Raw genomic sequence first — 13,974 nt, forward strand, 5'->3', positions numbered from 1 at the left:
TTTCATACGTGATGTCCCGAGGGGAAAGTTCTATTCCCCAAAGGGAGACACGACCCGTAGCTTCTGGGTTGTTCAGTATATTTGACAAGGGAGCTTCATTGACCACTATGATCGGATGTGCCGAAAAATAGTGGCGCAATTTTCGTGCTGTCGTGAATACTCCATATGCTATCTTTTGGTACTGCGGATACCTTTGTTTAGATGGCGATAAAACTTCGCTGACGAAGTATACTGGCCTCTGCACGCCGTGGAGTTTTCCTTCTTCTTCCCTTTCGACAACTAGCACCGTGCTCACCACTTGGGGTGTGGCTGCGATATATAGCAGGAGGGGTTCCCTTTCTTTTGGTGCCACCAGAATTGGCGGTGTCGAAATTGTACGCTTTAAATCTTCGAAAGCTCTGTCGGCTTCTTCGTTCCACTGAAATTTATCTCCTTGTTTTATCAAAGCGTAGAACGGCAGTGCCTTTTCTCCCAGCCTAGCGACGAATCTACTCAAAGCTGCGACTCGCCCCGTTAGCTGTTGTATCTCCTTCAACTTTGTTGGCTTCCTCATTGTTACGATAGCCTGTATTTTGTCGGGATTTGCTTCAATCCCTCTTGCTGAGACTAGAAACCCCAAAAGTTCTCCTGCTGGGACGCCAAAGGAACACTTCGTCGGGTTCAGTTTGAGGCAGAACTTATCAAGGTTGTCGAAGGTTTCCTTGAGATCCTCGATCAGCGTTGCCCCCTTTTTTGATGTTATGACGACATCATCAATGTATACTTGCACGTTCTTCCCAATCTGTGTCGCCAAACACTTCTGCATCATCCTTTGATATGTTGCTCCCGCATTTTTAGACCAAAGGGCATTGTTCTGTAACAAAACACGCCGTAAGGTGTAATAAATGCGGTCTTTACTTCATCTTCTTCTTTCAATCTGATCTGGTTATAACCAGAATATGCATCCAGGAAGGAAAGACGTTCACATCCAGCCGTGGAGTCGATAATTTGATCGATCCTCGGGAGGGGAAAGTGATCCTTTGGACAATGTTTATTGACACACGTAAAGTCGACGCACATGCGAAGGACCTTAGTGTTTTTCTTCGGCACCGGCACAGGATTTGCTACCCATGTGGCTTCGTGAATATCTCTTTGATAAAACCAGCTTCTTGTAGTCGATTAATTTACGACAGCATGGCTTTGCGGTTTGGTTCCGAAAACGCCGCAAAGGTTGTTTGATTGGTCTTGCTAGTGGATCCAAGTTTAGGTGGTGCTCGGCAAGTTCCACAGGTACTCCTGGCATGTCAGCTGGACACCATGCGAAGATTTTCCAAAGGTGCTCACGGAGGAACTCGACGAGCGCGCTTTCCTATGCGATATCCATGTCGTTTGCGATAGATGTCGTCTTTTTGGGTCTGTCGGGTGAATCTGCACCTCTTTTGAATTTTTCTCGGTCTTGAAAGTTGATTCTTTGTTTGGCCTTCCAACGTGCGGCGATGCGTCGTAATCAGTCATGCTTTTTGACGCCAAGTACTCAGCTTGCATCCCGAAGGTTTCGACAACCGGTGGAAATCCTTGTCGCACTTATCGGCTAAGGCAAAGCTTCCTTTAAGCGTGATTGGTCCCTTTGGTCCAGGCAACCTCCACAACAAGTATGTATAGTGTGGCACTGCCATAAATCTAGCATATGCTGGTCGTCCCAACAGAGCGTGATATTGCGACGGAAAATCCACGACTTCAAACTCGAGCCTCTCGATTCTATAATTTTCTCGGGTCCCAAACTGAACGTCGAGATTGATCTTTCCCAATGGATAACTTGGTTTCTCCGGTGTGATGCCGTGGAACCTTGTGTGCATTGGTTTCAAGTTTGCTAAGGATATGTTCATCTTCCTCAATGTATCTGCATACATAAGGTTTAAGCTGCTGCCGCCGTCTATGAACACTCGAGAGACATCAAATCCCGCGATAGCTATCGGCGAGAATAAGTGCTTGGCCGCCTGGTCGAGGAACTTGCTGCGGATGATCTGCTATTGTGAAGCCGATATCTTGTCCTGACCAATTAAGGTACTCAACTGTTGGTGGAGGCATTTTCTCCGCCATAAACACCGTCGTGAGATTACTTTACGAGCTCTATTGGACGGTCTTCCCTTACGGATCATCAACACTGCTCCATTGGAATTAGGATCAACATAAGGTGGTGGTGCAGGTGCTGCCGCTATTCTCGAGTGATGCCGATTGTCGTCTGTAATCGCGGGAGGAGGCGGCAAGTGAATCTCGCTTACGGGTTCTCGAGGATTTCTCTCGTGCTGCCCGCGCATTAGCGTTCTCGCATACCGCAACATTGCTTGAAAATTTCGACAATCCTTCTGCAGGTGCCCTGACTGTCTTTTTCCGTTCTTTGTCGAGAAAAAAATGCATCCGGCACGGTCCATTCATCATCTCTTCGGGGGGACACGAAAGGTCTTGGGAACCTAGGCCCGTTATTTTGCCTGTTGCGTGAATCATCCCTGTTATCACCTCGCTGCTCACTTGCTTCTCGGTAATCATCTCTTGTTGCTTCCTCCTGTATTTGCCGAAAACCTGCCGAAATTTGTCCTGGAGCGTCGTAGTTTCGGTACGTCCGAGGAAATCTTCGCCTCGGTTGATAGTTTCGACCGCGGTCCTCCTACGGCGACTGTGTCGTTTGTTGTGGACAGCGTCTTCTCCATCTGCCCATTTATTTGCTATCTCCATTAACGCGGATCTTGTCTTTGGATTGGTCCTTCCCAAGTCTTCGACGAAATCTCCACGCGACTCCTGCGACAAACGCATCTATTGCTCTCTCGTCGGATATATTTTCTGCCGAGTTTTTAATGATATTCCACCTCTGGATGTACTTCCTCATTGGCTCATCGGCTTTTGTCGACACGCTCTCAACTCCTCTAACGACGCGGGTTTTTTGCACGTGGATCTAAAGTTCTTGACGAACACATCCTCGAAACTTTCCCAGTGTCGATGGATCCTGGAGCGAGTTTCTTTATCCAAGATCGTGCGGCTCCACTCAAATGCACCTGGATACTTTGCATGGCTGTTGCCCTAGTTCCTCCAGTGAGCTTCACCGTCTCTAGATAGTCGACTAGCCAATCCTCTGGATCTTGAAGGCCGTCGAACTTCTTGAAATTATCGGGTAACTTGAATCCTGAGGGGACTCGAGTTTTCCGGACTCTCCTCGTAAAGCATGGCAAGCCACACATATCTTCGTCGGTCAATTCCGGAGATTGCCGATGATCCCTTCTGCTTAGCCGCGCTCTCGTCGACTCTTGCCTCGTGCTTCTGTGTCTCTTGCTCCACTTGGCCCTTCGAGTGCTGCCGCTTATTCTTGCTGCTGCGGGTCGTGGACTATTTTGCCTTGCCGCTCCTTCGGGAGGCGTTGATACAAACGCTGTCCCCATAGCTCCAACTCCTGCTACCGCCATATTGTACAATGTTTCCCTTGGATCACCCGGAGGTGGTTTAGATGCAAGGATAAAAGCATGTGTCGCCATATACCCAGCCTGGTGTCTTAGGGATGATGTTTCCTCTTGTATCTATCGACATGAAGGACATGTCGAGGTTCTGAACCAAGTGCTCTCTTTCGCTTCAGGTATGTGTTGCAGCCTTGATCTTGCTCGTTCGCGCCTCCCGATGGCTATCACCCGTAGTTCTAGATTGTCGACTTAAATCTGCCCTTCTCCTGCTGGATGCAGAAGCTGCCTCCTTTCTCCTGTTCAACTCAGCTGTCTGTTTTTCCAATTCCCTGGCAGCTCGTGCGAGCCTATATTGATATGCTTGCAGTTCTTCTGGTGTGGCCGTGGTAGCCATTGGTTCTGTGCCGTTCATAGCTCTCGCGGCTCTGTCCCACGCTGCTTGTGAAAGTTGAACTCTATCTCGCGGCTCGGCCCGACGTATTTGTTGCCCAGGCCTTGCCGTTAGACAGAGGATCGACGTATGGATTTCCTGCATCGTCGAAAGCCTCGGATGTCTCCTCTTGATCTTCAATGGCGTAAATCTGATGATACTTTGTACTCAGATCTACGTTGGGTTTGGTGACATCATCGTTGAGATTGATGAAGACCTTGCCTTGTGATAGATTTGTCGATAAAGTCATAGCGTCGACATTGCTTGAGCCATCGCTTATATATGAGTCCATGAGATGACTCGAACGACATGTCGTTGAAGATGCAGGTGAGTTTCTCTCTTGTTCGGTGCTGACGTAACGTGTCACCGAGGTTTCTTCTCCTGACTCGGTTGACGATGCATAGCTTGAAAAATCTGAATCGATCACCGACGATCCCGACGAAATCGGAATCTCGACACGATACGATCCTTCCTTCTCGACGCGAAAGTGAAACCTTCCGAACGTCATCTCCATGGGCTCCGCCAGATACGCATATGCATCCAAACGGGAGGGTGGGTGAGGAACAAAATCGACAAGACCAGCAGCGATCTGTTTACCTCGATCCATTGTGTTGCTTGCGGTTGACGATGTCGAAGATCTTGAGCGTGCCATCGAGATCAGCTCCTTACGCCTCTAGTTCCCACAGACGGCGCCAATTGACAAGGTATCAACTTGTCAATGCCTATGGATTGTAGGCTAGGGTTTAGTTGGAAGTAGAGGGTAAGTAGATCTCGAAGGTTTCAGCCGGAAAGTACTCGACGAATATGAAAACTAGGGTTTGCAGACAATGATTCCATCGATTCTTTGTCCCTCGACTCCCCCTTTATATATGAGGTGGAGCCGAGGGATTCGTGCTATACAAGTTTACAGAGTCCGGGACGGTTTCTAACTCATCCCGCCAGATTACAAATAACACTTCCTATTACAGCTCTACCTTTTCCTTAAATACATCTTGGGCTCTCGAATCTTCTTATTCTTCGGGTAGTGGGCCTTCATTAAACCCCGGGTACTATATTCGGCAGGCCCATTTGGGATGCCTATGTCATCAGGTCTCAAGATTAGTTTCCGCAAGAGTTTGATTTTTTGTTTTAGTCAAGAGGAAGAAGAACATTACAAATTGTTGTCTGGTTGTGAATGGAGAGTTCTTCCTTTTAGATAGCTTTGTATCTCTATTCATTATGGTAAGTACCTGAATAAGTAACAAAGGTGATTGGGAAACGCCTTAAGAAAAACAAATCAGTTGGAAATGCAAGATCATGACCCACATCACATGAATTTATTTAATCAACCATGTGCTCACTAGTCTTTTGGTGTTCATGTTGTAGAAACTAAGGGGGCAAGGAAAAGCATGGGATACTACATATTTCTATTATTTTTCACAAAGGTGGAAGTATTGTGGCAGCTAACACAAGTGGTGTTGTGGTGGCTCCCTCAGTCTCGATTTTGTATTCATATATTTTGGCCGTATTGACAACACTAAGAGATCACACACGTGTCTTCATCACCATCAACAAAGACATCATCACATAGAAAATGACACACCCTCATTGTCATTGACATGTCGGCATCGAGGCCACTTATATGTGACTTTTTTTGTGTGGGGACACAGGCTTTTGCCCCATTCAAAGAGCAAACAAGGGCTAATCATTTTTACAATTTTGTTCTTTCATGCATTTGATGATCGAATGTCAAACGAAAGATAAAAGATTCACAAAAAAATGGAGTTTAGAGGATTTATTGTTTATCATTATTTTTAACTCAAAATGTGGAACACTCAAAATTATGAAATGCAGACCAAAAAAGATGGAAGAGACAATGGTGGGGAGCAAGGAGGAGACGATGATGTGAGGTAAGGAGGACGAGTGTGTCCATGAGTTTGTTGACTTGTCAATTTAGAGCTTGATACAAACTAGGATCAAATGTATTTGTTACAAGTAATTAACGAATCTATGTGTTATGAAGTGTTCAAGGACAAGATACACATATCTACTTAGGTCATACACAATAGTCCACATAAGCTATATGTAACAGTTACCATATGTATGATATTTGATGAGGTGGAGGGGGAAAGAAGAAGAGAAACTAATGAGGCCAATGTAAATTTATAGACATGCGATTGACGCGAAACTCATCTGTTCCATGAACTTTTCTTCCATTTTGTAGATGGTATCTTTACTTATTGCTTGTCGTGCTCCCATCACATAGTTTCCAAATTCAGGGCATGGTAACTATTATAGACAGCTGATTTGGACTATTGTGCATGCCGCAACTTTACTTTTCCCTCAACAGTGTGAGACACTCCCGTTGTTTCCGGTACTTCACTTAATATTTTCCATTTTTCTCAAATCATACATGTACAAAGCAATGAGCGAAGTCGCTTCTTCTGACGTGAGACACTCCCGTCGTGTATAGCTGAAGACTATTGTGTGCTCTGGCTTGTTGTAACATCCTGACTATCGAGCATATGCTCACCAGATCGCACGATAGTACATTGTGCCATAGTCCACCTCTCTAGTAAAAGAACATGAACCTTTGGGAAGAGATGGACATGTATTTTTTAGGCCATCTCGAGATGAAAGGCGGCCTTATCAAAGGTGTGTGTATCCAAAATCTTGTCTTTGCGCCATGATACGTCCAATTTGCATCACTATTTTATATCATAATTTGCTGTTATTCATTGATATATTTCATATTGGGACACAATACTTATGTTATTTCATCTATTTTGCATGTTTCATCATTATTGGAGGATCAAGCACCGGAGCCAGGATTCTGCTGGAAAAAGCACCGTCAGAACGCAATATTTCGGAAGATCAACTTTGGAAGGAAATTATACCAAAAATCCTATTTTTCAAGATGACGAAGGAAGCCAGAAGGAGGAGCTGAGAAGGCCCAAGGTGGGGCCAGACCACAGGCCGGCACGGCCCATGGCCTGGCCGCGCCACCATGTGGTGTGGGGGCCCCACAGCCCCTTTCGCCTCCTTTTCTTCGCGAAACCCTTCGTCCCGAAAACCTAAGCTCCAGAGGGTACCTCACGAAGAGTTACAGCCGCCTCTGCGGGACGGAGAACACCAGAGAGAAAAGAGCTCTCCGGCGGGCAGGAATCCGCCGGGGAAATTCCCTCCCGGAGGGGGAAATCGACGCCATCGTCACCGTCATCGAGCTGGACATCATCTCCATCACCATCATCATCATCTCCACCATCATCACCGCCGTCTCCACCGCAGCACCTCGTCACCGCCGTAGCAATTTGGGTTTGATCTTGATTGTTTGATAGGGGAAACTCTCCCGGTATCTATTTCTACTTGTTGTTGATGCTATTGGGTGAAACCATTGAACCAAGATTTATGTTCAGATTGTTATTCATTATCATATCACCTCTGATCATGTTCCATATGATGTCTCGTGAGTAGTTCGTTTAGTTCTTGAGGACATGGGGTGAAGTCTAAATGTTAGTAGTGAATTATGGTTGAGTAATATTCAATGTTATGATATTTAAGTTGTGGTGTCATTCTTCTAGTGGTGTCATGTGAACGTCGACTACATGACACTTCACCTTTATGGGCCTAGGGGAATGCATCTTGTACTCGTTTGCCGATTGCGGGGTTGCCGGAGTGACAGAAACCTAAACCCCCGTTGGTATATCGATGCAGGAGGGATCGCAGGATCTCAGAGTTTAAGGCTGTGGTTAGATTTATCTTAATTACTTTCTTGTAGTTGCGGATGCTTGCAAGGGGTATAATCACAAGTATGTATTAGTCCTAGGAAGGGCGGTACATTAGCATAGGTTCACCCACACAACACTTATCATAACAATGAAGATTATTTAGCCGTATGTAGCGAAAGCACTAGACTAAAATCCCGTGTGTCCTCGAGAACGTTCGGTCATTATAAGTAAACAAACCGGCTTGTCCTTTGTGCTAAAAAGGATTGGGCCACTCGCTGCAATTGTTACTCTCGCATTTTACTTACTTGTACTTTATTCATCTGTTACATCAAAACCCCCTGAATACTTGTCTGTGAGCATTTACAGTGAATCCTTCATCGAAACTGCTTGTCAACACCTTCTGCTCCTCGTTGGGATCGACATTCTTACTTATCGAAAATACTACGATACACCCCCTATACTTGTGGGTCATCAAGACTATTTTCTGGCGCCGTTGCCGGGGAGTAAAGCGCTATTGGTAAGTGGAACTGGTAAGGAAAACCTTTACTGTTTGTGCTGATTTTATTTCTGCCTGCTGCTATAAGTCATTATGGAGAGATCATCTCTTCAATTTCTATTTGGGAAATCTACTACTACTGCAACGGTAGTGGATGAGGCGCCAGGTGAGGAAGTGATACCATATAAAATACCTATGAAAATTATTGAACGTGTTATGGATAATCGTATGAAGGGGATGGAACTGTCCACCCTGGAGATCATTTATTGTTCTTGCATGAATTATGCGGTTTATTCAAGTGTGCAGGTATTGCTATGGATGAAGTGAGGAAGAAACTATTCTCTATATCGCTGTCTGGTAAGGCGGCGCATTGGTATAAATTACTGGATAATGGGGATTCTCTTGAATGGAATGATATTGTGCCCCGGTTTTATTCTAAGTTCTATCCTCCAAGTGAAATTCACAAGGATCGGAATCGCATATATAATTTTTGGCCTCATGATGGAGAGAGTATTGCCCAAGCTTGGGGGAGATTGAAGTCTTTAATGCTCAAATGCCCCATTCATGAGCTTCCTGGTAATGTTATTATTGATAATTTCTATGCAAGACTTTCTTTTCAAGACAAGACCTTGCTGGATACTTCTTGTTCTGGATCATTTACACGCAACAAAGAAGAGTTTAAAAGGGACCTTCTTGATCGGATCCAAGAAAATACTGAAGGTTGGGAGAACGACAAGGATAGAGAATCAGGTATAATTTATGATTATAAATGCATTGAAGCTTTTATGGATACTGATAAATTTCGTAATATGAGTGCTACATATGGTCTTGATTCTCAAGTTGCTGCAAATCTTTATAAAGCTTTTGCCTCTCATTATGAATTGCCTAAGAAGAATTTTGATAAGTATCATGAACCGTATAAAGATAAAATTGATTCATCTATTAATAAATGCGTTGTAGTTGAAACTGCTGATCATGTTATTCCTGAAGCTTATATTGAAAAAACTCCTTTCCCTGCTAAAATGAAGGAGTACTCTGTTATAAATAGTGCGGTTCATAAAAGTGAAAAGAAACCTGTAGAACCTGATGAACAAATAAAAGTTGAACCTGCTGTTGCAATAGTTAAAGATCTTGTGACTGAAAATGTGGAGGATGGTCATATTATTTTCTGTGAAGATGCTTCTAATATTGTTTCACATCCTAATAAACCCAAACAAGTTAGTGGTCCTATGCTATCTGTTAGAATTGGTGATCATTGCTATTATGGTTTATGTGATATTGGTGCAAGTGTTAGTGCTATTCCTTATGAGCTTTACACGGAAATTATGCACGAAATTGATTCTTGTGAACTTGAAGATATTAATGTGGTTATTCAGCTGGCTAATAGAGAAACTATTTCTCCAATTGGTATTGTTCGACATGTGGAAGTTCTATGTGGTAAGATTAAATATCCTGCTGACTTTTTGGTACTTGGTTCTGCTGTTAGTGATTATTGTCCTATCATTTTTGGTAGACCTTTTCTAAATACTTGTGGAGCTATTATAGATTGCAAGAAAGAGAAAATTTTGACTAAATTTGCTGGTGAATCTTATGAGTTTAACTTCTCTAAATTTACCAAAACTCCTTATAAAGCTGATTTGCCTAGTGATGATTTTAAAATGGAGCAGTGTGCATCTATTGTTCTTGTTCCTAATAATCCTTTGCAGCAACATTTGGAGAATAGCGAGAGTGAAGTTTTTAGGAAAGAAAGAGATGAGCTTGAGGAAATTTTTCTTCGCCAACCTACTCTCAAGCATGATTTACCGGTGGAAGATTTGGGTACAACACCGCCACCAAAGGAAGATCCTGTTTTTGATTTAAAGCCTTTACCTGATAATCTTAAATATGCTCATATTGATGATAAGAAAATATATCCTGTTATTATTAGTTCTAAGCTTTCAGAGATTGAGGAAGAAAGGTTATTGGAAATATTGAAGAAACACCGAGGAGCTATTGGCTACACTCTTGATGATTTGAAGGGGATTTCTCCTTCTATTTACCAACATGCTATTAATATGGAAGATGATGCAAAGCCTGTTGTTGAACATCAGTGTCATCTAATTCTGAAGATGAAGGAGGTGGTAAGGAATGAGGTATTAAAACTTCTTGAAGCTGGTATTATATATCCTATTGCTGATAGTAGATGGGTTAGTCCTGTGCATTGCGTTCCCAAGAAAGGAGGAATGACTGTTGTGCCTAATGATAATGATGAGCTCATCCCTCAAAGAGTAGTTGTAGGGTATAGAATGTGCATTGATTTTCGAAAAGTTAATAAAGTTACTAAGAAAGATCATTACCCTTTACCATTTATTGATCAAATGCTAGAAAGATTGTCTAAAAATACTCATTTTTGCTTTCTTGATGGTTATTCTGGGTTTTCACAAATTGCAGTTAAAACTAAAGATCAAGAGAAAACCACTTTTACTTGTCCCTATGGAACTTATGCTTATAGGCGTATGCCTTTTGGTTTATGTAATGCTCCTGCTACTTTTCAAAGATGCATGTCTGCTATTTTCCATGGCTTTTGCGAGAGTATTGTGGAAGTATTCATGGATGATTTTTCCGTCTATGGGAATTCTTTTGATAGTTGCTTGCGAAACCTTGATAAAGTTTTGCAGAGATGTGAAGAAACTAACCTTGTTCTTAATTGGGAGAAATGCCACTTTATGGTTAATGAAGGAATTGTATTGGGACATAAAATTTCTGAGAGAGGTATTGAAGTTGATAGAGCTAAAGTTGAAGCAATTGAGAAGATGCCCTATCTGAGGGATGTTAAATGTATTTGTAGTGTTCTTGGTCATGCTGGGTTTTATAGGAGATTTATTAAAGATTTCTCCAAGATTTCAAAGATTCTTACTAATCTTCTTCAAAAGGACGTACCTTTTGTTTTTGATGATGATTGTAAGGAAGCTTTTGAAACTCTAAAGAAAGCCTTAACAACTGCTCCTGTAGTCGAACCTCCTGATTGGAATTTGCCTTTTGAAATTATGTGTGATGCTAGTGATTTTGCTGTAGGCGCTGTTCTTGGACAGCGAGTAGATAAAAAACTGAATGTTATTCATTATGCTAGTAAAACTCTTGATGCTGCTCAAAGAAATTATGCTACAACTGAAAAAGAATTATTAGCTATAGTCTTTGCTTGTGATAAATTTAGATCTTATATTGTTGATTCAAAAGTTACGATTCATACTGATCATGCTGCAATTAGATACCTTATGACAAAGAAAGATGCTAAGCCGAGGCTTATTAGATGGGTACTTCTTTTGCAAGAATTTGATTTACATATTGTAGATAGGAAAGGTGCTGATAATCCTGTTGCTGATAATTTGTCTAGATTGGAAAATATTGCTTATGATCCTATTCCTGTTAATGATAGTTTTCCAAATGAACAATTGGCTGTAATAAAGGTGAGCTCGCGAGACAGTCCTTGGTATGCTGATTATGCTAACTTTATTGTTTCCAAGTACTTGCCTCCAACCTTTTCAGCTCAGCAAAGGAGGAAATTCTTTTATGACTTGAGGCATTATTTCTGGGATGACCCACACTTATATAAAGAAGGAGTGGATGGTATTCTGCGAAGGTGTGTTCCCGAATATGAACAACAAGAGATATTGAGTAAATGTCATGGTAGTGCTTATGGAGGACATCACGACGGAGAAAGAACCGCGCAAAAGGTTCTACAATCAGGTTTTTATTGGCCAACTCTCTTCAAGGATGCGAGAAAGTTTATTTTATCTTGTGATGAATGCCAAAGGGTTGGTAATATCTCCAGACGTAATGAAATGCCTATGAATTATACTCTTGTTATTGAACCATTTGATTGTTGGGGATTTGACTTCATGGGACCTTTTCCGTCTTCAGAAGGTAACACTCATATACTTGTTGCTGTTGATTATGTTACTAAATGGGTGGAAGCCATACCTACAAAAAGTGCTGATGGTGAGACCTCTTTAAGAATGCTTTTAGACATTATTTTTCCTAGATTTGGAGTGCCTAGATATATTATGACTGATGGAGGTTCTCATTTTATTCATGGTGGTTTTAGAAAAACTCTTGCTAGATATGGTATTAATCATAGAATTGCTTCCGCTTATCATCCTCAAACTAGTGGGCAAGTAGAATTATCAAATAGAGAGATTAAATCTATCTTGCAAAAGACTGTTAATAAAACTAGAAAGAATTGGGCTAGTAAATTGAAGGATGCACTATGGGCTTATAGAACTGCTTATAAAAATCCCATGGGAATGTCACCTTATAAAATGGTTTATGGGAAAGCTTGTCATTTACCTTTAGAACTAGAGCACAAAGCTTATTGGGCAGTTAGAGAATTAAATAAAGATCCTAAACTTGCCGGTGATAAGAGGTTGTTGCAATTAAGTTCTCTAGATGAATGGAGAAGTGAAGCTTATGAAAATGCTAAACTCTTTAAAGAGAAAGTTAAAAAATGGCATGATAGGAGGATTATCAAAAGAGAATTTAATATTGGGGATAAAGTCCTATTGTATCGGTCTCGTCTCAGATTCTTTGCAGGGAAATTACTCTCGAAATGGGAAGGACCATACGTTGTTGAGGAGGTGTATCGTTCAGGAGCAATTAAAATTAGCTCTCTCCAAGGCAATGCTACGCAAGTGGTGAATGGACAAAGACTCAAGCATTATATCTCAGGTGATTCTTATAATGTTGATGTTGATATTATTCAAGTGGAAACACCGGAGGCTTTCATTAAAGGACAAATTGACAGTCCGCCAGAACTCGACTTTGAATAGGTAACAGTACTGGTAATGAAAAGTTCGCAATTTACTTTCTGAACTATATTTTTGCTGTTTTTGGAAAATATGAAAAATTACGAGATCGAAACGGAGTGGAAAAGACGCACGAGGGCGTGCCACCATAGGCCGGCGCGGCCTGGCCTGGGCCCACGCCGCCCTATGGTCTGGCCGCCTCGTCGCCCCTTTTCGACTCTAGTTCGATCTGGTACTTTCCTTTTGTCGTGAAAATTTTTGCTATATAATCCCCCGGACCCCTGGAGGTCCGTATATCGTTTTCTCGACGTGTTTTGTTTCGAGCTGTTTCTGCCAGGATCTGTTTTCAGTTTAGAAGCACCATGGTCTCCAAGAACAAGGGCAAGGAGCTTTCGGATGAAGATAATCAAGATCGTGAGTGGAAAGAGGAGGACAAGAGCGTCAAGGAAGAGGATGAAGAAGAGGTGGAGGAAGACTCGCGCGCACACCCGCGTGCTACCATCGCAAGCATCAAGGTGGTGGACAACCCTTTTAGTGCAAACAAAAGCGCAAGAATTCGCACCGGAGGATGGGTTCCACGTCATTACCTAGCTCCGAAGACATCTTTATCAGGCACTCACCATCCCTTCCGCAATCTAATTTTCAATAATCAAATTGAAAGGATTCCCAGGGTAGCATTGCCTAGCAATTGGGATATAGATCGTTCTAACACTGCAGGAAGGACGAAGCCTGAGGGGGAAGAGTGGGGAAATAACTCCAAGAATTGGGACTCGCCATCGGACATACTTCTTAATCGTGTTGAGCACAATTCGGAGATGATTCCCAACCTCACGTACAAGATTGATGAGCTTCAGGAGCTTGTTGAGAAGCTTGTCAGGAATTTATCACCACCATCACCGAAGGAGTAATTCATCATCGGTATTGGCATCCCCTTGGTTTGTTCCAAGCTTGGGGGAGTGCCGCGGTATCACATTATCACTATCTTTTACTTTTTACTGTCAAGTAGTGTCATATCATGAGTAGGGAAGTTATCATATAAGATGGGTTGCAGTTTGGAAGTATCTCTCCTTTAGTTGGGTATCTATGTATCCCTTGGTGTGAGTTATCGTTATGGAATATTAATGAGAAGTCTTAT

This window comes from Lolium perenne, chromosome 5 (assembly GCF_019359855.2).
Source record: "Lolium perenne isolate Kyuss_39 chromosome 5, Kyuss_2.0, whole genome shotgun sequence".
NCBI lineage: Eukaryota > Viridiplantae > Streptophyta > Magnoliopsida > Poales > Poaceae > Lolium > Lolium perenne.